The following is an 8163-nucleotide window of genomic DNA, read 5'->3' as shown; positions in this document are numbered from 1 at the left end:
CGTTCGAAGAACTTTTTTCCCAAACACTGCCAGAGTCGCCTTATCAGTAGCGCGCTTCACTGACTTTTGCCGTTTTTGAAATCGAGATTTTCGAGTGATTCAATAACATGGTTTTAACAACACTTGTTAAGAATTTATTCAATTTGAGAAAAGGTGATATATCTGGTAATAAAATGTCGAAATTTACGAAAAGGTCAAAGAGAAATCGAGATAAAAAGTTGTGTGCAAGATTCAGCTAAGTTAATTATTCTGGATAGTATTTGAATATTTACTGACCTTTTATACATTTTTTTCAGCATGGCGTCCACCAGCAAGGCACCAGGTGAGTGATGATGGCAGATTTGCCAGGTCTGAAGCCGTACTGAAAAGGTTCAATCCGCCGGTTCACAGTGGGCTTCGATCTTTCTCACAATACCTCACAATACGATTTACAGGAACTTATTTGCGATATTAAGAAGGCTGGTCCCGCGATAGGTTGCGCAGCTTGAAGGATCCCACTTATTGCGAACCCGCCCGACCATGGTAAATTTAAAAGAACATTAAAACTGGACAGTGCGATGAAAGTTCTGAAACTAACTAAACGAATAAAAATATTGGCATAACTTAAAGTTGATAGCTAATTCCATGGAAACATTCCCTTTCTGGCTAAAAAAAACGACTCTTTTAGAAACTTTGAAGGTGCTGATAATGTTTAAATTTCAGTCAAAACGTTAGGAACAATCCGATCTAGCCTAATGAAATTCGTAAACAACTCCGCCCAAATCTCCCCAATTTCGTGACTTAAGCATATCCATGAATTTCAAACAATTTTTTCTTATCAAATATGGAAATTAAGACTAACACTAAACTCAAGGACAGATTAAATGGCTACCAGGATCCGATCTTTTATCTTTTAGGAATACAGAAATTCCATACATAATCGTTGTTTATTGATATTTAGCCAGCTAAGCAGGTTGTTTGGCCCATAGTAGGGTAGTGCAGCAAATCCAATATGGCGCATGCCAATGAGTGAGCAGCAAAGAGTATGTGATCAATGCAACGGCATTGGTCATACAGCAAGCGGATGTGTTACAAACCCATAACCACTTTGACACAACAACAAAGCTCAACCTAATTGCCTGTAATCATCACCACTCACCTCATGTTTACTGTTCTCTTTGCTGGCATCTAATTGATTCAATGTAGTGGTTTGCTCGCTGCTGTTTGTTTTTCTTATTTGTTTGTTTTCTCTTCAACCCATAATTGCTTTCTGCTTGAATCGCGTTAAAATAAAATCGTCCATGTACATTGCAGCTCAAAACACGCCTACCCATTACCAACTGTTTATACTCTACACAAATGCACATAGTACATATTACACATTAGGGTGTCAGTTTTCTTAATTTTGTACCTCAATACGAAATTTTATCTACATAGCTGCAATATTACTGCTGCGCTATTAAAATGAACTAACAACGCTATTCAGGTTTTTTCAATTACATTTTAAGCGTTATTGGGGTTTTAAAATTCATGATAAAATAAATACAGAGTCTTGTCAGCCCATTAGAATAGAAAAATTTATCACAAAAGCTAGCATACAGACATTCCTTTCGTTATCTTTCGGGGTGGAAGTAAGCCCCTTTCTCGGCTTCTGGTGCAGACTGAAACTCGGAGCGTCCATTCGCATAACATGACTTAGCCAGCGAAGCCTTTTGGTTTTTTATTCGCTGCACTTCATATCTTCGTAAAGTTCATACAGCTCATCATTATAGAATCTTCGATACTCGTCATCGGCAACACCGACACGACGCCGTCAATGATTCTGCGCCATACACTAGCACAGGTATGATGAGCGACTTGTAGGGCGTTATTGATTTCTAAGGTGGCATTTTTTTTTTGCTGTTAATGCTGGTTGCCAAATATACTAAATTCCTTCGCAGTCTAGAATTTATATTAGTGAACCATGACATGGCTGCCATTTCTTTCAGCAAGTACTTTGTCTTGTCCTCTTTTACCGCAAGACCCAAGTTTTTGCCTTTTTATCTAACCGGAAAAGGCAGAACTCACGGCGCGTTTGTTAAAGCAAATAATATGAATATCATCAGCGTACTTCGGTAATTATACGCTTTTATAATAGATAGAAGAGCCACAGATACACGTCTGTGTAGAAATTCGAAAGTACATATGTATGCGCCTTCAGAACTTTGTGGCTTTCTGATTTGATCACTCTAACCAAATTTTTAAGGATATTACTGAATGTTTAACCAAAATTTCGATATTTCTGAGTTCAGAAAAAGTTCTTACCAACTGATGTATGTTTAGCTATAGTACCTAAATTACTAAAGTTCTAGGAGTTAAAAGCCTGAGTACTACAAAAGTTGGACAAGCTTTGGTCAAAGCTTTAAAGTTTCGATTAAACTAAGAGATTTTCTTATATTTTGAATAAAGTTTTTGTGTTTTACTTACAGTTCTTGTATTTACCATCGATCCCATGGACTCGTTTCGTTATTCGTGTAGAAATCCAGCACAATAATAACTGAAATAATGCAGTGAAACCCGCTGAAGAATGTAGAAAAGTAACTGCATGCTAACTCTTGAGATTGTTCACATTTGATTTTTAAACAAAAGATATATTTCATAGATATATGTATGAATATTTCCTAAAAGCAGAGCCCTTACCAGCTTAACCAACAGTATAAAATTATTTTCAGGCAGGGAAAAATATTCTGAAAGTTTTCTGATATAACACACTTTTTTCGGAGAATTTATATATTATATTTATATATATATTATATTTCATCATTTCAATCATTTCTGTAAAATGTCTATCAAGTATCAGCTATCTCTGACTTTGGCACACAGTAACTTGAATTGTGTGAATTCTGGCCAAAACTGGTTTTCACTTAAAATTTAAAAACAATGCTAAAAGGCCCAAGCACATTCGTGTTCTCCGTCGGTTTGGTGTTTACGTTGCGTCAACAGTTGACTTTGACCATCCGCGGCTTAAGAGCTATGTTCGCAATACACAGGTAACGCAAAGAAAATGCAAAGCAATTCAAAAACCTACGTTTACGCATGCCTTGTCAGTCCATTACTAAGCGTGATTCAATCATAAAAGTAAGGTAAGGGAAAAGCTCCACTCTAATCATGTAATTTCAACGGTTTCCGTAGAAACAATTGAAAAAATTATGGTTAAAGCAGTTATCAAAATAAATTCTAACACGTTTTAGCAGTAACAAAAAGTTGTGGCTAAAGTTCAAACTTTGGTAAAACATATTAATTAGCAAGCAATTAACTGAAATTAACTTATTTAATAATTTGGGAAAAAGTTAAACAACCTGACATCAGGACGGACAAGGCGACAGCTGTTTCGATTATACCTTGTAAATCTCTTCCAAATCTTTTCTACCGGGCGTGGGATTTGAACCCGCACTCCTTCAAACTTTAGTAAAACATATTAATTAGCAAGCAATTAACTTATTTAATAATTTGGGAAAAATTTACACAACCTGACATCAGGACGGACAAGGCGACAGCTGTTTCGATTATACCTTGTAAATCTCTTCAAAATCTTTTCTACCGGGAGTGGCATTTGAACCTGCACTCCTAGCTGATAGCCATAGCAGCTAGTGATCCCTTTTGTAAGTCTTAAGACTTATTTTAAGGCCAAATATATAATAACAATAATAAATTACGTATGGACTTATATGAAATTTTGTAGACACAATTTTTTAAATATGTAGGTAGTTGCCCACTCTAATGCATGATATGTACATACATACATATTTGTGTACTGCGAAATAAAATGAACTACATAAATTTGTGTAGCTGATGACTTTGGCGCGGTTGGCAAAGATTAGTGACCAATTTGTTGGCATTTTAATAAGACTTTAAGGAAACTGAGTGTGACGGATGATACATCGGATATGCATCATTAGCGATTAGCCAAAGAAGCTAAAAGAGCAGGATAGAACGATAATAAATGAATCATAAATATTTTCTTTTAATTGCGCGAGAGAATAAACAATTGTGAATACATAGATACAGCTAAATTTGGATAATTATCTATATGCAGTTATGTTAGGGTGTGTCCAAAAAAAGTATTTGTGTTTCTCTTGGTATAATTGGACATCGAAGAAAAAACGCGTAAAATGTTTACGTGAAATATTCAAATTCTTATTTGAAGTGTACCTATCCATTAGAGATATATGCCGCCGATTTTGGTCGTTTTTCGCACGTTTTTCGTTAGTGGACAGCCGAACTAGTCTGAAAACTCAAGCTACGCGGTCATCCATAGTGAGCTCTTATATCATAAGGCCGGAAAACAGCAGTTAACATAATGTAATCAACTTAAAATCGGTCGACTTTCATTTTAAAATATCGTTTTGATTTAACGAAGACTATTGAAATCAATTTTGTGAACACAAACGTCTGCAAACTTTGGTCTACATTTTAAAAATTGTATCCAGGGTCCTTGTAAACTTTTAATTAGATGCGCCGAGGATTATACGATTTTCACCCATTACGCAATGGCATCCACTTAAACTGATTATGATTTCGAGGGCAGCATTTTTGGCCGAATAGTCACTCCCTAACGTTTCACGGTGTTTCTCTGGTGTAACTCGGCAGCATAGCGCGGCAAAAGCATTCGTTGGAAAGTCTTCGGAGCTACACCTAGAGCTTCTAGGAAAGTGACGTCGACGAAGGTATGAGTTGGAAGTCGCAGTCCTATAGCTTCTGTGCTGGCATATGGTGTGAGGGTCTGGAGGCGTGGTAGTGACTGGTGGTCGGGATTGCTACTGTTCGTACATCGGGAATTGTAGCTCTTAAAAACAGCCGAACAACTGGAGGCGCCCTGTGCCACAAGAGTCATGAGTATTAATATACCATTAATAGGAACCGTTAGTCGCCTTTTTGCGTGACCGCCAAGGAGACACAAATGATTTAAAGAAATTGCGTTCGCGACGATTATTAGGAGTTAACCCTACGTGAAATTACGCTTTGCCCGAGGGATACAGTCAAAAGTGTGACTATTTTATGTATCTCTATTTCTTTTCAGAAAACGCAGCAGTACCAATTCCAAAGACCGGGGTTAGGTTCGAAGCCTCTCTGAAGTAAGCGAACGAGGGACAATCCCTCCGCAAGGAGCTACTCCTGAACATTTTTGAACGGTCTGCGAGATCTTGAGGCAAAAACCCCGAATCTTTCCGAAATGGCCAACACGTTGATTTCCTTAAATACATACAAACAAAACATCTTAAATATAATTTTTTTAAATAAATAAAGCTTTTTAAAGTAAGGACACCGGTGTACGCTGGCGCGCCGCCCACGTCGCCGCCGCCGATAAAGTGATCGGCGTAAACCTCTACTATATATGCTCTAACGGATAGTACTGGCATACTGCCATCCATAGCAAAAAGGCAATAAAGTTCACTTACTACCTTTTAGGAATTTCGATGTCAATACATTCCTTCGACACCGCAGCACTGAGCGATGCTATCGTCTCTAAGCCGATGCTAAGCAGTGACGTGAATTCACATCCATAGATCAATCATTATGTATCTACATAAACGAAACAATAATTGCGTCTACACATATGTACCATGTACGTACACGAGCAGCGGAGAGTCAATGCACAAACACATGCACATATCTGAGATACTCCTGAAAGTATGCAATGAGAAAAAATATAAAATCATGCAATTGTAGTTACAGCTGAGAAGTTTGAGAGCTGCTGGACTAGTAGATTCTGCAAGCGCCTAGATGATGCGAACGTTGAAATCCGAGAGTATAAAAGGCGGCAATTGTAGAGGCGCTGGAATTCACTTTGATTTGAGATTTCGATTAAGACGCTATCTAGCGAGCAAGAGCAGTATTATTTTGAATAGTAGAGTTTCATTTGAGCTATCAATCAGTTTGGTTATTAAGCAAGCTATTCGTTGCAAAGTTTGAGTGTTATTGTGAAGTACTTTAATAAAGGCCATTTTGCATTATTAAATATTGGAGTTATTTATTCAACAGTTTAGTGATTCGAACTCAGCAGAAGATCGCAAATAAAGGGAATTGCAAGTAAATTTGTTACAATACATTGTGTGATGCATGTCTAAATAAAAATATAAACATGCTTTTGAAAAATTTGTATAGGTAGGTACGTGTGTGAAAACCCCGGAATAAGCATAGGTTTTTACGGGACAACACAAATTCACGAGATTTGTGATTATATTGAGTCAGGTGAAGTTTCAGCGAAACTATGGACTGTTACGAATATAAAGACAACATTTTAATTAATTATTTCGTGAAGTGTATGGCCGGATCATTACATCGTTAGACAGTGTAGTCTATTTTGGGGGTTTCTATTACATTCTCCACAAATGTGAAAAAGGCGGATGAGCTAGTTAAAAATGGCGCATCGCTCGAAGCTTGTAACGTAGACGTTCGAATCAGATTGGGCGAGATTAAAAGAAGGCGAGAGCTGCAAATTATCGACCTACAACCTTAAATTAGCAAATTTACTTCTAGCTTTAAAAAAAGAGGACTGTAGACCCTAACGGGTATTCTAACTGGACACTGCATTCTGGCGTCACTTGCCTTTAAATTAGGCTTGGTCAGTGATAGCAGATGTAGGAATGTAAGAAGTGCGGGTTGGATGATTAAACGATCGAGCACGTTTTGTGCTCCGACTAAAACTACAGCTACTAGGAGTGATACAGCTGTCAGAAGTGGCATACATTCTAGAAAACTCCTAGTATTTGCCTACAGAATCGATTGTTTCTGATAGCGGTTTTCAATTTGGTTGCTAAGCAAACTTCTGGAAGCACTACGAACTCTAAGTCTATTTGAGGTCGTCACGCACTCTCCCGTTTAAGCTTAGGATAGCTCCACTAATACAATTTTCATAGTTTTTGCTGTAGTGTAATTCGAATAACAAGAGCAGTAAAAATAAATATTTGTATTTAAAATCCGCTTTAATTGCACAAGATCAATGACAATGTATTAAGTTTTTTCCAAAAAACGGTAAAAAAATTTGTTTCCATGATGAAAAACGTGAAGCAAAGTAGGGACCTAAATGCATAGAAATTTGACGAAAAAATCGGGAGCCACTGGCACCATGATAAAAGCCGTGTTTTTTTATACACGCGTATACGTTTACGTTTGCGCGTGAAAAAAACGCCTATCCTCGCTTAGATAATGCTTAGGAGACCCATCTAGCGGCAGTGGTTAAATAACTAGCTACAGCCACAGGGTGTGCCGAAAAGCGAAGACACAACCCTCTGATGGCCATAGGGTATAACATATAGCTAAATCAGTTGCGATGAATTGTGGACACACATAGAATACATAGAATTAATGTAACAAAAACACATATTTCAGTTACATCTAAGTATAATGCGTATTGAAATTTAGTAGTACACATTTTATGCGCAGCAATTTCAGAGGTGTATTTAAAGTTTGACGCTTAGCAGTCCATATAAAGTTTAAGTGTATAGACGTTTACGTGTAAAAAAAAACACGGCTAAAATTAGCAAATCAATAACATCGTTTGAAATCCCTTAGAAAGCCGGAGGTTTAAAAACAAAAGGAAAAACAGTTGATTTAAAAAAAAAAACACGGAGCACCAAAATCTACGAAAATTTGGACTTAGAAAATGTTTAATGTTAATTAAAATGGCTGAACAAATCCTATCTCCACATATACATTAAACCGGCGGATGTCATTTTATACATTCCAGTGTCACCAATTTATGTAAATAGCAAAGTTTGGTAAAAGCGATTCACGTTCTGTGAAGTAATAAATTAACAAATTTTTTCTATGATTTGCTTATTTTTCATTTTATCACTTCACATAACGCAACTCGCCGCCTGTATCATATGTTAACTATATCAGAAAAAAAATATATTTGGGCCACCCTTATGTACAAATATACCTACATATATATGTACACATATCCATTTAGTATTTAATTTAACATTCATATGCAAATTGCTGCTAATTTAAAAATTTAACTCAATTTACATTAAATATCGTTTTTTGCATGCATACATACATAAATACATATGTATGTAGTACATACTTTCAAAGTTCCCATACTTGTACATAAACAATTATCTGCCAATTTTAATTACCTGTACGTTCTCGCTTGCGTTACGTTTAAATTAATTCATATATAATTTGTGTGAACATACC

This window comes from Eurosta solidaginis, chromosome 3, assembly GCF_040869045.1.
Source record: "Eurosta solidaginis isolate ZX-2024a chromosome 3, ASM4086904v1, whole genome shotgun sequence".
Lineage (NCBI taxonomy): Eukaryota > Metazoa > Arthropoda > Insecta > Diptera > Tephritidae > Eurosta > Eurosta solidaginis.
The sequence above is the reverse complement of the archived record's forward strand: the minus strand, read 5'-3'. Positions refer to the sequence as shown.